The sequence below is a fragment of the Temnothorax nylanderi genome, unplaced genomic scaffold (genome assembly GCF_030848795.1).
Source record: "Temnothorax nylanderi isolate EJ_2023f unplaced genomic scaffold, tnyl_v1.0 TNYL_tig0238_pilon, whole genome shotgun sequence".
Classification (NCBI taxonomy): domain Eukaryota; kingdom Metazoa; phylum Arthropoda; class Insecta; order Hymenoptera; family Formicidae; genus Temnothorax; species Temnothorax nylanderi.
The window spans coordinates 279,693-294,741 of NW_027249300.1; the positions used below are offsets into that span (position 1 = coordinate 279,693).

Sequence of the window (15,049 nt, forward strand, 5' to 3'; positions counted from 1 at the left end):
TTTTCTAATATAAACAGTTGTATAAGTTATATGTACGAAATGAAATGTTCCCACTCTTCAGAATACGTGCACAAACAATAACGTACCTTTGAAATTGAGATTGAAAGCCTGGAAAAAAAATTAGAGCTTTGAAGAAATCGTGCATATTTTCCACAAAAATATACACGCAGGCTAGTAAGCAGAGATGGCGCAGCAATCGAAACAAGGACAGATGCCTCTCGTTAGACAAGGACAGATATAGATATATGACATAGAAAACAGGATTAGAAATGTTGACATTACCGACATCGAGGAAGTTCGGCCTTCGCTTTAGGATCCCCTTAAGGGTCGGCAGGAGTCACGGTGGAGACCTCTGTCGGGTTGGCTTAGCTGCGACTCGCTGCGAGTCCGTATTTTATTTATTATAAATTTTTAAGAGCCAAAATGGAAAATCCGGCTGTGTAGCGGGTTGCGGCTGATCTTACTGATTAAAACGAGCATAAGTTTAATGAGATCCGTTAATTAATTTGGCTAAAATTTGGGAAAAACCATTTGTAGTTCACGGCTATTTTGAAAAAATCGATTTTTTTATTTTTGCATTTCTTGAAAATATATAGTTTCAAGAATATTGTGTTAAAATATTATTAAGAAATTCGAAGAATTGTAGAAGTTACGGAGGTTTTACTGAAGCGGAGCGGAGCGGAGCGGGGCTAGTTTTAGCCTTTAGTAGTTTATACGTGTGTGAGAGGAATGTGAGGTTTTAGCCTGTACATTCAATGCAGAAAGCAAATCATATCTACAAGTCATGGAATACTTGGGTATTAAAGTTGGACCAAATGCCAACAATTACTGTGAGGAGGCAGATAAAGATCGTCTTTATCAGGCCGAGATCCAAGCCGTCAATGCAACACGGGAAGGAAGAATTCTTCGTAAACAATTGCGAGCAGCTGATGCTGATAACCTGCTTGAAATCGAAGGACTTATATGGCCCCGGAATCGCCGACTAAAGGTAAAATAAAACAAAAATTTTTTAAACAATTGTTAATTAACAAAAGAAATGTTTTTTAATCATTACTAATAATTTCGGGTCAAGATGAAACTTTTTTGTCTTTTGCATTTTTTTCGTAAGACGAGCCGTTTTCGAGTTATAGCATTATAAACAATTAATGATACTCCAAATCTCTTCCCAAACTTTAAACGTGTTTTTCTCGAAACATGGTTTTCAAAAACGGTGTTCACGATATTTCGAGAACGGATCGATAGATCTTTTTAAAATTTGGATACGATATTCTTGGATGCTTTGTCTAATTAGCTACGATCAGACTTTTACAAAAATTTTTTTACAAATGTTTAAAAAATGCATTGTTAACTTGAAAAAAAAATAGGTCAAAAACCGACTTCAAACTTCAAACAGCCGCCATTTTTCAAATATTTTTAAAAAATTTTTTTCGGCTTGTAGCTAACTGTCCTATATATCACTAATTAGGAATTTAATGCCTATTTTTGTTCCAGATGACGTAACAACTCAAAATGGTGAACACCACAAAAAAACGGGGCTTACGCTGACGCCAATAAACAATATTTATTGTTGATAAATTTTAATTAAAAAATTCACAAACATACTAGAATTTTAACAGAAAGAAAAGTTTTTGAATAAAGCAATTATTTCCCGAGAAAAAAATTCCCAAAATAGGGTCACTCTACTCAGGTGTAAGCCCTTTAAGGGTCGGCAGGAGACCCAGGCAAACTCAGGTGCACTCAGGTGCACTTTATGCACTAAGTGCACGTTAAACTGCACTTTAACTCCGTATTTTATTTATTATAAATTTTTAAGAGCAAAAATGCAAAATCGGGCTCTGTAGCTGACTGCATTATTATATAAAGAGTATATAAAAAAAATTCACGAATCTATGTAACTTATTTTATGAGAAATCTTGTTATTACGAATTATGGATTCGTAATAACAAGATTTCTCATAAAATAAGTTACATAGATTCGTGAATTTTTTTTATATACTCTTTATATAATAATGCAGATCGTCTTTATCAGGCCGAGATCCATGTATAATAATGCAGTTATTACGAATCCATAATTCGTAATAACAAGATTTCTCATAAAATAAGTTACATAGATTCGTGAATTTTTTTTTATATACTCTTTATATAATAATGCAGTCAGCTACAGAGCCCGATTTTGCATTTTTGCTCTTAAAAATTTATAATAAATAAAATACGGAGTTAAAGTGCAGTTTAACGTGCACTTAGTGCATAAAGTGCACCTGAGTGCACCTGAGTTTGCCTGGGTCTCCTGCCGACCCTTAAAGGGCTTACACCTGAGTAGAGTGACCCTATTTTGGGAATTTTTTTCTCGGGAAATAATTGCTTTATTCAAAAACTTTTCTTTCTGTTAAAATTCTAGTATGTTTGTGAATTTTTTAATTAAAATTTATCAACAATAAATATTGTTTATTGGCGTCAGCGTAAGCCCCGTTTTTTTGTGGTGTTCACCATTTTGAGTTGTTACGTCATCTGGAACAAAAATAGGCATTAAATTCCTAATTAGTGATATATAGGACAGTTAGCTACAAGCCGAAAAAAATTTTTTAAAAATATTTGAAAAATGGCGGCTGTTTGAAGTTTGAAGTCGGTTTTTGACCTATTTTTTTTTAAGTTAACAATGCATTTTTTAAACATTTGTAAAAAAATTTTTGTAAAAGTCTGATCGTAGCTAATTAGACAAAGCATCCAAGAATATCGTATCCAAATTTTAAAAAGATCTATCGATCCGTTCTCGAAATATCGTGAACACCGTTTTTGAAAACCATGTTTCGAGAAAAACACGTTTAAAGTTTGGGAAGAGATTTGGAGTATCATTAATTGTTTATAATGCTATAACTCGAAAACGGCTCGTCTTACGAAAAAAATGCAAGAGACAAAAAAGTTTCATCTTGACCCGAAATTATTAGTAATGATTAAAAAACATTTCTTTTGTTAATTAACAATTGTTTAAAAAATTTTTGTTTTATTTTACCTTTAGTCGGCGATTCCGGGGCCATATAAGTCCTTCGATTTCAAGCAGGTTATCAGCATCAGCTGCTCGCAATTGTTTACGAAGAATTCTTCCTTCCCGTGTTGCATTGACGGCTTGGATCTCGGCCTGATAAAGACGATCTTTATCTGCCTCCTCACAGTAATTGTTGGCATTTGGTCCAACTTTAATACCCAAGTATTCCATGACTTGTAGATATGATTTGCTTTCTGCATTGAATGTACAGGCTAAAACCTCACATTCCTCTCACACACGTATAAACTACTAAAGGCTAAAACTAGCCCCGCTCCGCTCCGCTCCGCTTCAGTAAAACCTCCGTAACTTCTACAATTCTTCGAATTTCTTAATAATATTTTAACACAATATTCTTGAAACTATATATTTTCAAGAAATGCAAAAATAAAAAAATCGATTTTTTCAAAATAGCCGTGAACTACAAATGGTTTTTCCCAAATTTTAGCCAAATTAATTAACGGATCTCATTAAACTTATGCTCGTTTTAATCAGTAAGATCAGCCGCAACCCGCTACACAGCCGGATTTTCCATTTTGGCTCTTAAAAATTTATAATAAATAAAATACGGACTCGCAGCGAGTCGCAGCTAAGCCAACCCGACAGAGGTCTCCACCGTGACTCCTGCCGACCCTTAAGGAGATCCTAAAGCGAAGGCCGAACTTCCTCGATGTCGGTAATGTCAACAATTCTAATCCTGTTTTCTATGTCATATATCTATATCTGTCCTTGTCTAACGAGAGGCATCTGTCCTTGTTTCGATTGCTGCGCCATCTCTGCTTACTAGCCTGCGTGTATATTTTTGTGGAAAATATGCACGATTTCTTCAAAGGTCTAATTTTTTTTCCAGGCTTTCAATCTCAATTTCAAAGGTACGTTATTGTTTGTGCACGTATTCTGAAGAGTGGGAACATTTCATTTCGTACATATAACTTATACAACTGTTTATATTAGAAAATAAGGTTATGAGGTCACAGCATTTTTACATTTTTTTTCGATTATCACTAATTTTTTATAATCCCACTCTTCATTAGTACCTATACTTTACTCCTGTAAAAGGATTTTGCGATCTATAAAGCCGTTTCAAAGAACGAGCTGCAATTGTCGGTAATTTGGGTCAGTTTAGGATCCCCTTAATGCACATGGTACATAAAACGGCAGCAGCGTATCGCGTTTAACCAATGATATTTTTCTATTCTGTTAAAACATTACTAAATGTCGCAGTTGATTGGTTACGCGAGTATTTATTACGCAAATTTTGTGTCCATGTGAACGATGAAATCAGAATATCACGTAAATGCATACAAATATATTTGAATGTTCCATAACCTGACTGCAGACAGTGAATAAAGCGTAACCTAAAATTAATTCGGAGTTACTAATAGCTATTATTGCTCTACAAAAGCAAACAATAAATAAAAAAGATTATATAGAATGTCAATCATAAAATTAAAAAAATTAGTTTTACTCTTTTCTTACTGTACAAAAAAAACGAGCGAAACAAAATAGTAAAACGGAAGTATTGGGTTCATCCAATTTTTACAAACGAAAAGCGAGAACGCCCAGCAAACGAAAAAAGATTGAAAAGAATTAAAACGGGATTGCCAGGAATTCAATTAAGGACTTTCCGAATTCCATTTTGTCCAAAAAAGGGATTGAAATAGTTTCAATATCATGGAATTCCTTATTTTGGAAAAAATTTGTCTTTTTTAAATCCTATCAAATTCCGACACAAAAACGTAACGAAATGAATACCACTGAATGCCAGGTTAGGGATTGGAAAGTTTCGTCATGAATTCCATTGAATACCATTGATTCCGTTAACGAAATAAATACCATTGAATGCCAAACTAGGAATTAAAAATTTCCGTATTGAATTCCATTGAATTCCATCTATTCTATATTGAAACTATTTCAATCCCTTTTTTGGACAAAATGGAATTCCTGGCAATCCCGTTTTAATTCTTTTCAATCTTTTTTCGTTTGCTGGGCGGTATGGAGCAAGTAAAACTCTTATAAAAGAATTGTATTTTCATAATGATGAAAAATTAGATCTTTCTTTAACATTTAAACCAGTGCTCGGAATTAGATGCTCTTTTCGGGCCGATTCTCGAGGCGACGCCTCCTATCCCCCCACTACCGCTCGCGGCTCGCCGGCCGAGCAGCCGATCGCGCGCGTGACGCTGTGTCTCAGGAGCGTCCCTATGTAGAAATACGTTGGGATCGTACCTTCCGCCAAATCATCTCTAAAATTTATATACACAATATAGTTATAATATATTAGATATGTTAAAGTAATATACATTTTTGTGACAGTAATATGTAATAATTACAATTTGGCGATAGCTTTCCACATCACCCGTGAGGTACTATTGTTGATGCGCTTTTTAACTAGTTTTTTCTGTAGGTCTATTTCACTAAAAAATAATAAAGAAGATGACGAAATATGTGGCTTGGCGGCAAAATTTTATATCATAAGATATTATATGCATTAAAAAAATCAGAAGACACTAAAATAACCAATTTGTAAAAATTTTAATTTGATATTCTAGCTAGGACAGGTCGTTTCCACGATTCTATTAGGTACGATATATCCATACAGATTTTAGAAAAACTAGTTCGCATCAACTAGTTTTCGCATCAATGAAGGTAATGATGCTTTGTTCGAAGAAACACGTTTTTCTATTTTTTGAGACGTTTTTTTTATAGAAATAAATTTGCATAAATATGTAAATCTTAATATAAAAAAATTCGAAGACCGTAATTTTTAAAATAATACAATTTGAATAACGTGAATTCACAATGTGAACAACAGGATGCATTATAGAACTTTCCAAAATTTTGAAAACCACGACGTATTTGCGCCGTATTTCCTGGCCCACATATTTTGAATATATTTATTAAATGTGTATTATAATAATCTTTTTAAAATTCTCATATTTTTTAACATGAGAAGGTTAATAACATGGAAGACAGGTGGTTTTTTAAATAATTGGATGTAAAAGAAATTTCCTCTTATACCTTGTCAAAAAATTGCATGTATCTTTGCTCGCATTCTCCAATGGCAGGATTACTGCAATGCGAAGAATTAATATTTACAAGCATATTATTACACTTTGCTCTATTAATAAGCATTAGTACACTTAGCACTATTACACTTATTGTTAGCACTATCACTATTACGCAAGTAACATTTTCTGGATTGTAATATGGATCAGCAATTCAATTTATTTCTCGATTAACTGGCGCGATATATACAAGAATGCACAACGTTTCGGCTCTATATTCGAGCCCTTTTCAAGTGCGAACTGAAACAGGAACAGCGAAAAAGAAAAACAATATAAATAAATCGAGACAATATTAAGTTAACGACGTTATTAAATATTGAGCAATACCTATCATCTATTGACTCGTCACATAATTAGTACAGATTCCTGAGTTCATGAGCATGTTCCCGCATGGCCCTAAAGGTCAGCTGTGGACCAATCTTAATTTGTAGCAACAATGATATATGAGGAGAGAAAGCGACGATCAAGAAAAACTTACGAATCTCATAATAGGATTTCGCGTATGACTAGTTCTTCGTTGCGACATGTTACATGTATGCGAGTACTTGGGAGACTGAGCGGACAACGAAAGAAACAAGGTGTCCCGAGGTAGAAACATAAACAGTTAAACTGACATGATGACACTGTCGTATATCGTATTTAAATTCTCGGTATCTTTTTTTAAATTGATCGTGTTCTTATTTTTCTTTATAAAGAACATTTTAGCGATCTCTCTCATTTTCAAGTGAGGTTCTTTGTGTAATATTTTCGGATCTGACCACTTAAAATTGTGGTCATTCTGTATCCGGTGCTTGCTTACGACAGAGAAATTGCTGTCATGTTTTTTAATATCGCTGAAATGTTCTTTCACTCTTGTCTCGAGATGTCTCTTCGTCTGCCCAATGTAAGACGCGTGTAGATGATAGGTATTGCTCAATATTTAATAACGTCGTTAACTTAATATTGTCTCGATTTATTTATATTGTTTTTCTTTTTCGCTGTTCCTGTTTCAGTTCGCACTTGAAAAGGGCTCGAATATAGAGCCGAAACGTTGTGCATTCTTGTATATATCGCGCCAGTTAATCGAGAAATAAATTGAATTGCTGATTTTATTCACTGGCGGACGAAATTATTATTGATATTGTAATATGGATCTTTAAAATTCGCGGCTTTATTTTAAGCGCGTAATCCTACCGCGCATAGATTGATATGCAATTGTTTTATCTCCTCCGCTGTTTCTCAACGGTCTTTCACCAGCGAAACGTGGTATTAAAAGTCTCGTGCGAGTTTTCACGGAAGATCCACATTATAAAAGCAAAAAGTGCTATTTGCGTAATAGTGATAGTGATAGTGATAAGTGTACCAGTACGTATTAACACAGAGAACACACACACACACACACAAAGTGCAATAATAAACTTACACTATATTTCTCATTATTTCTTCTCTGATATAACAATCTTCCCGACTGAAAAATGAGTGAGCAAAGGTACGTGCAATCTTTTGATAAGGCATGGGAAAATATTTTCTTTGCAAATATTTGCAATAAAACCACCTGTCTTCTGTGTAATTATGAACCCTCTCTTGTAAAAAAATATAACCTTGATAGACATTATGAAAAAAAACATCTCAATGAGTATTCGCAATATGTGGACGAGGAGAAATTTAATTTAATTGAAGGATTAAAATTAGTTTATCAAGAAAGTCGTAGTTCGAATTCTCATATCGATAATGCTACACCTTCGGTAAAAGCTCTTACAGCATCGTATGCCATTTCAAATCTTATCGCGAAAAATTCCAAGTCGTTTAGTGAGGGAAAATTTGTAAAGGAATGCCTCATCGCAGCAGTAAAGTCATTTGGAAATTCGTTGACTCTTGAACAAGCTGTTAGCATTCCTTTAAGTGACAAAACAATAAAATCGCGAATAAATGATATTGCTTTTTCTGTAGAAAAAAAACTAAAATGTTTATTGCAATCCTGCTCTTTCTTTTCATTATGTCTCGATGAAAGCACCGATAATCGACATGTAAGTCAATTGAGTATTTTTGCTCGAATCGTGCAAAACGATTTTTCACATGTCGAGGAGCTTTTAGATTTTGTTCCATTACATGATAGAACAACGGGTATTGACATCTTCGAAGCTGTTAACCAAACTCTTAAAAAATTTGATACTGATTTTACCAAATGTTCGGCTATCGTAACTGATGGTGCTAGAGCAATGATAGGTTCAAAAAATGGATTCTTCGGTCAAATAAAGCAGCGAGGTTTAAAGTTTCCTGTCATTCATTGCATTATTCATCAAGAAGCGTTATGTGGGAAAGTTGTAAAAGTATGCACCGCAATGCAAACCGTCACAAAAATTATTAATTCAATTAAAGGCGGTCACAAATTCCTCTCTCATCGAAAGTTTCAACACTTTCTCGAAGAGCATAACGCAACTTACACAGATGTACCTCTGTATTGTGAAGTTCGATGGCTTAGTGCAGGAAAATGTTTAGAGAAGTTCTTTGCAATAAGAAAAGAGATCTTCCTTTTCTTGCAAGACACATTACCTGCAAAATATGAGGAATTTCGATTTTTTTTTGAAGACTTAGACTCGCTTTGCGAGCTTGCTTTTATAACAGACATGACAAATCATTTAAATACCTTAAATTTACAGCTGCAAAAGACCAATCAAACTATTTCGCAATTAGTCAGTTAGTCATGTCGATTCTTTTTGCAGAAAGCTGCTACTATTTAAAAATCAATTAGAGAATAATATTCTTTATTTTTTTCCCTCTTGCCAAATTCTCTTTAAAGAACACGGCATAAATTGCAATTTTCAGAAACAAATTATAATAATTGATTCTCTAATAAATCAATTTCATTCGCGTTTCAGTGATTTCGAGACGCTAAGAAAAGATTTATTACTTTTTGAGAATCCTCTCACTGTGCAAATCGAGGAACAAAGCCTAGAATTTCAGGCAGAACTTTGCGATTTGCAATGTGATCTTTCTCTAAAGGCACGATTAGAAAAAGGGGTCGAATTCTTCAAAATTTTAGATGCATCGTGTTATCCACGTCTTAGAAATTTCGGTCTTAAAATTTTCTCCATGTTTGGGTCCACATATTTATGCGAATGCTCTTTCTCCAAAATTAAATTCATAAAAACAGAAAAACGTTCCTCTTTGAGCGATGCATCATTGTCGTCGCTGATGCGAGCTAGTTCTTCTAAAATCTGTGTGGATATACCATCCCTAGTAGAATCGTGCAAACGACCCAGAAGATCAAAATAAAATTTCTTACAAATTGGTTGTTTTAATGTCTTCTGATTATTTTTCACTTTATATAATATCTTTTATATAATATAAAATTTTGCTTTCCTGCCAAGCCACATATTTCATTATCCTCATTATCTTTTAGTGGAATAGGCCTACTGGGAAAACCACTTAAAAAAAAACGCATCAACAATAGTACCTCACGGGTGATGTGGAAAGCTATCGCCAAATTGTAATTATATTACATATTACTGTCACAAAAATGTATATTACTTTAACATATCTAATATATTATAACTATATTGTGTATATAAATTTTAGAGATGATTTGGCGGAAGGTACGACAACAACGTATTTCTACATAGGGACGCTCCTGAGGCACAGCGTCACGCGCGCGATCGGCAGCTCGGCCGGCGAGCCGCGAGCGGTAGTGGGGGGATAGGAGGCGTCGCCTCGAGAATCGGCCCGAAAAGAGCATCTAATTCCGAGCACTGATTTAAACGATGATCGTATAACGGTGGCCTATCTATTACAGCCATTATAAGACGTTCATCCAAATCTATATTAGAACTTTCGGGTGACAATAGTTCATCTTCGTCTAATCTGTTCACTGTAAAAAAAAGTTTGATTATAATACTGCATTTCATATAATATATGTACAAATTGATACATGTAAGAAAGTGTATACCAATAGTAGCTACATTATTTTCGTCAATGCTCAAAGCGTACTTATTTTCATCGTATTCTTTAAAACATTCATGTTGTAATATATTTTGGCATTGATGTGCCATGAGCCAACCACAATATCCACATTTAATTTGCTGTAAACAAAAATAATTATGTTAACAAATTAAGAACCAAATAATATAACTGGTTTTTTTTTCAATATAACCTATAACATACATTAAACAAAATAAGAAAACCAACATAGAACAAGTAAATATAGAAATAAATAAAGAAAAATATAAGAGAGAAAATAAAACAGCTGTTTACATATTTTTGTAGTAAACTCGATCTAAACTAAAGAATAATAATATCTAAAGAATAACTTACAGGTGCCTCCATGTCGCCTCTATCGCTGAGTACCACACAAAAGTCGCGCAAGCCGCAAACTCGCGTAACACGCAACTTTTTAAAACAGGCGTAACAGAAAACGCGGAACGTCTCTGATTGGTTACGCGATACGCGTTACGCGGAAAATATCAGTCCATGTGACCGCACCCTTAGGGTGACGTCCCATGGCGCGTATCGCATATACGCGCGTATCGGACGTATCGAACTAGCGATCAATCACAGACGATCCGCCGGTTTTGATACGCTCAACAATCTTTTGAACATTTACTACGTTTACGCAAGCGTTACTTCTGTAGTAACTTAGGGTGCCGTCCCATGGCGCGTATCGCGATACGCGCGTATCGAGCGTATCGAACTCTGCGACCAATCACAGACGATCCGCCGGTTTTGGTACGCCGCCAAACGGGTCCCGGTGTCCCATGGAGCGGATTAAGCATAAGCGGACCAGCGGATCGCCAATTCCGGAATCTTTCCGATAGAGCTCTTTCAAAGATTCCGTCGAAACGGATCCGTGATTGGCGATCCGCTGGTTACGCTTCTGCTTAATCCGCTCCATGGGACACCGGGACCCGTTTGGCGGCGTACTGAACACACGCACACAAACACGCATGTGACGCATGCACCTAAAAGGGCAAACGTAATAACCTCCAAAGTGAAGCCAGTTGTACGGCAAAAAATCAGTGTCGAGATCAAGATCGCCAAGGTGATCGCAAAGGTATTCGCCACCGCTTAGATCTACATCCAAATCACCTAGATTACCCCGAGAACAGTGTCACCACGTCGATTTACGTTTCAGATCCAGATCGCCCTTATTTTCTCCTCGAAGAGGATCACCTCGCTTGCGTTCGCAGAAGAATTTATTTGAGTTTCGCGTGACATCGGTGTACGGCAACAAATCAGTGTCGAGATCAAGATCGTCAAGGTATTCGCCACCGCTTATATCTAGATCCAAATCACCTAGATTACCCCGAGAACAGTGTCACCACGTCGATTTACGTTTCAGATCCAGATCTCCCTTGTTTTCTCCTCGAAGAGGATCACCTCGCTTGCGTTCGCCGAAGAATTTGAGTTTCGCGTGACATCGGTGTACGGCAGAAAATGGATTCCGAAACAATACTACTAGCCATTTTCTGTTTTGTAAATAAATTTAAATGAAGTTACAGTAGTTTTCGTCGACAAGAATTGCGACGTAAAATATTTCTATTGTATGCACTGTACGTAATTGCGGTAAACGAAGAATCTAAAAAAGAACGACAATATTGGGTGCGTCCTATATGTACAACGGCGATTATTACAAGGAGCGAGTGATAATCTCATAATAAAAAATGATTTTTAATGTGCTACTTGATATTATATTTTCTTTATATATACCTTACATGTACCTTCCCACTCGGCATGTTATGTTGCTGAAATATTGAAATATTCGGAAATGGTGCAGAAATATTTCGTTAACATTTCATTTGTAACTATGCATCTGAAATATTTCAGAAATGTACCTGCATCATGTTTTTTATAATATTGCATTAACAATATTTCTGAAATCTTTCAGAAAGTTGTTTACAATATTTGTAAGTTTCTGTAATATTGCAAAAAAATGTAGCAGATGCAATATTTCAGAAATATTTCTGAAACATTATAAAAGTAATATTTTGTTTGCATTGCACGAATAATATTTCTGTAACATATCAAACGCAACATTGCATTTAAAATATTTCTGAAAAATTTCTGAAAGATTGCGTAGGTAATGAAAAATTGAATTGCAGGCAGTGAATTTCTACAATATTGCAGAAGAAATATTGCAGATGTAATGGTTTAGAAACATTTCTGATACATGATAAAACTATTATTACGTTTACATTGAACGCGTTATATTTTTGAATGTTTCACATACAACATTGCATTTGTAATATTTCCGAAAAATTGCTGACAGACTTTAGAACTTATAAAAAATTAAATTTATTATTATTTAATATTGCATTTTATTGCATTTTTTCTCTTTTATTAAGAATTTTCTAATATTCCAAATTTTGTCATATAGCATTTTTAATATAAAATATAAAATATTTAATAATATTTAATATAAAATAATATTCGACGCTGACTGGCAAAAAAGATTTATTCGTATATCTGTATTGTTAATATTGTTATGCGATAGCTTTATGCTCACCAAAATAAGCAAGTATAAGAAAGAAAGAAGCGTCAGAGTCAGAGGATCACCACTACCCTGTTCGATCATCGATGTCAAGCAACAAGGCACCGGTATACTACTTGGATGGGTGACCGGCTGAGAGAGCGGATTTCTTCGGACAAATGCGCGGCGGCTATACGCACATAGCTTAATATATTTTTTTTGTTCCAGTAACAAATTATTTCATTTTTCACATATCAACAAATAGTTTTTGCGTCAGTAACAAAATTTTGTTTGCTAATACAAAACATTTTTCTCAGTGTAAAATGTATTTGAAATATTCCTGAAGTGTTTCTGCAATATTTCGTAGATATATTTCAGAAATATTTCAGAAATATTGCCGAAATCTTTCAGCAAAGTTGCATTTGAAATAATTATGCCGATTGAAACATTGCAGAAATGTTGCAGAAACGGTCGTGAAATATTTCTGAAATATTGATGAAAGGTGTAATATTTCAAATGGAATTTTGCAGAAATATTTCTGAAATATTACATGCCGAGTGGGTTACATATAATCCAACAAATTCGTCGTCGACGTTTCATTTTTGCAAACATAATAGTACTACATAATAGTAAATAAAAAAGGATTTTCTACTTGATGTTACATTTTCTTTATATACACCTTACATGTACCTTACATATAACCCAAAAAATAACGTTTCATTTTTGTAAATATAATAGTATTACATAATAGTAAATAAAAAAGGATTTTCTACTTTATATTACATTTTCTTTATATATACCTTACATGTACCTTACATATAACCCAAAAAATTACGTATTATTTTTGCAAACATAATACTACATAATAGTAAATAAAAAAGAATTTTCTTGACAAAAAATAAGATTACAATATCGGAAGACAAAACGCAGACCTCTACTCTTCTCTTTTCTCTACTGCACTACTAGTGCACTTTCTACACTCAATATGGCACCTGAGCCCAAAAAGGAGGGCTCGACCCACACGTACGACTGTACATACATGTGTGAGTGTGCGATCCGTTCAAACAATGTTCAAAAGATTGTTGAGCGTATCGAAAACGGCGGATCGTCTGTGATTGGTCGCAGAGTCGATACGCCCGATACGCGCGTATCGCGATACGCGCCATGGGACGGCACCCTTACGATAATTTCTTCGCGTAAACAGGATTTTTCTTCGCGTAAACGGGATTTTGTAGTCACTTACGATAATTTACTTCGCGTAAACGAGTGATTTATCGTAAGTTATTACAGAAGTAACGCTCGCGTAAACGTAGTAATTGTTTGAGCGGATCGCACACTCACACATGTATGTACATTAGGGTGGAGCGAACTTGCATATAAAAAACAAAATTTTTGAATTTTATAACGCTACTAGGCGGAAAGATGCGAATATGTCTAAAACTAATATCTGTAAAATTTCAACTTGATCGGAGCTTATCTTCTGCCTCCAACTTTTTTTTGAAAATTTTACTAACTGTAGGGTGAAGCAAAAAAAAAATTTGTTGAATTTTATAACGCCACTAGGCGAGAAAGATGCGAATATGTTTAAAACTAATATCTGTAAAATTTCAACTTGATTGGAGCTCATCTTCTGCCTCCAACTTTTTTTTGAAAATTTTACTAAAAGCAAAATTTTGAAAATTAAAAAAAAGACGCAGCTGAAAATTTTTTGGAAGTTTTAACTCTATTTTCATCAACAGTCCACAAATCTTGATTATTACAATACTTCAGCATACTAAACCAATTAAAATATATCAGAGCAGGCCATTTTTTACATGTAAGAACGCAGAATTTGTGTGTATGTGTGTTCGTGTGTACCACAGTGCTTCGACATCGGCGGCGGGGCGAGACCGCATCAAATAGGTGACATCGATCTGCGATTGTCTTTTAGTTATATCCGTTTGTTTTCTGGTTACCGGACCACGATTCCACGATTGCGCCCGGAAACGAGTTACAGTCGGTCGACGACAGCGAATCTGAGTATACGTTTTATCCTATCTATATCCCACATACAAAGCAACAGAAGGGAGGCATTATTTTTATGATTTTTTAGGGGTGTCAATAAGTCCGTTTTTTGGCCCACGTCAGAATCGCTCCAAACTGTGGTATTTTCTTCCTACCGATGTAGCTCACAACCTCCTAGAACCGTTTGCTGTCCGAGCAATTAGAGGCTGAGAACGGGCAATTTGAAATCTCAAAAATTAATGGAGTTTTTCACATGGTGATAGTGCCGGTCTCATTTCAGCATGTCATTGTTGGGAGGGATGGAGGGTGGGAGGGAGGGTGGGAGGTAGCGGGGGGAGGGAGGGAGGGAGGGAGGAAGGGAGAGGGGGAGGGAGAGAGAGAGAGAGAGAGAGAGAGGGAGAAGGAGAGGGAGGGAGAGGGAGAGAGGAAGAGAGAGATAGGGAAAGGGAGGAAAGGGAGGAAGAGGGAGAGGAAGGCAGAGGGTGGCAGAGGGAGG

The 15,049-nt window shown here is 35.3% G+C and overlaps 2 long non-coding RNA genes across 2 annotated transcripts; one reads left to right on the forward strand and one right to left on the reverse strand.

The window, feature by feature from the left end:
- Positions 1–9,613: 9,613 nt before the first annotated feature.
- On the reverse strand, positions 9,614–10,694 carry LOC139779699 (uncharacterized). Its single transcript, XR_011719965.1, has 2 exons — positions 10,033–10,694; positions 9,614–9,954 (listed from the first exon to the last, which is right to left on the reverse strand). It is a non-coding gene; the product is annotated as an uncharacterized lncRNA (long non-coding RNA).
- A 150-nt stretch (positions 10,695–10,844) lies between these two features.
- LOC139779698 (uncharacterized) lies at positions 10,845–11,766 on the forward strand. The gene is made up of 3 exons (XR_011719964.1): positions 10,845–11,133; positions 11,215–11,340; positions 11,422–11,766. It is a non-coding gene; the product is annotated as an uncharacterized lncRNA (long non-coding RNA).
- The last annotated feature ends 3,283 nt before the right edge of the window (positions 11,767–15,049 follow it).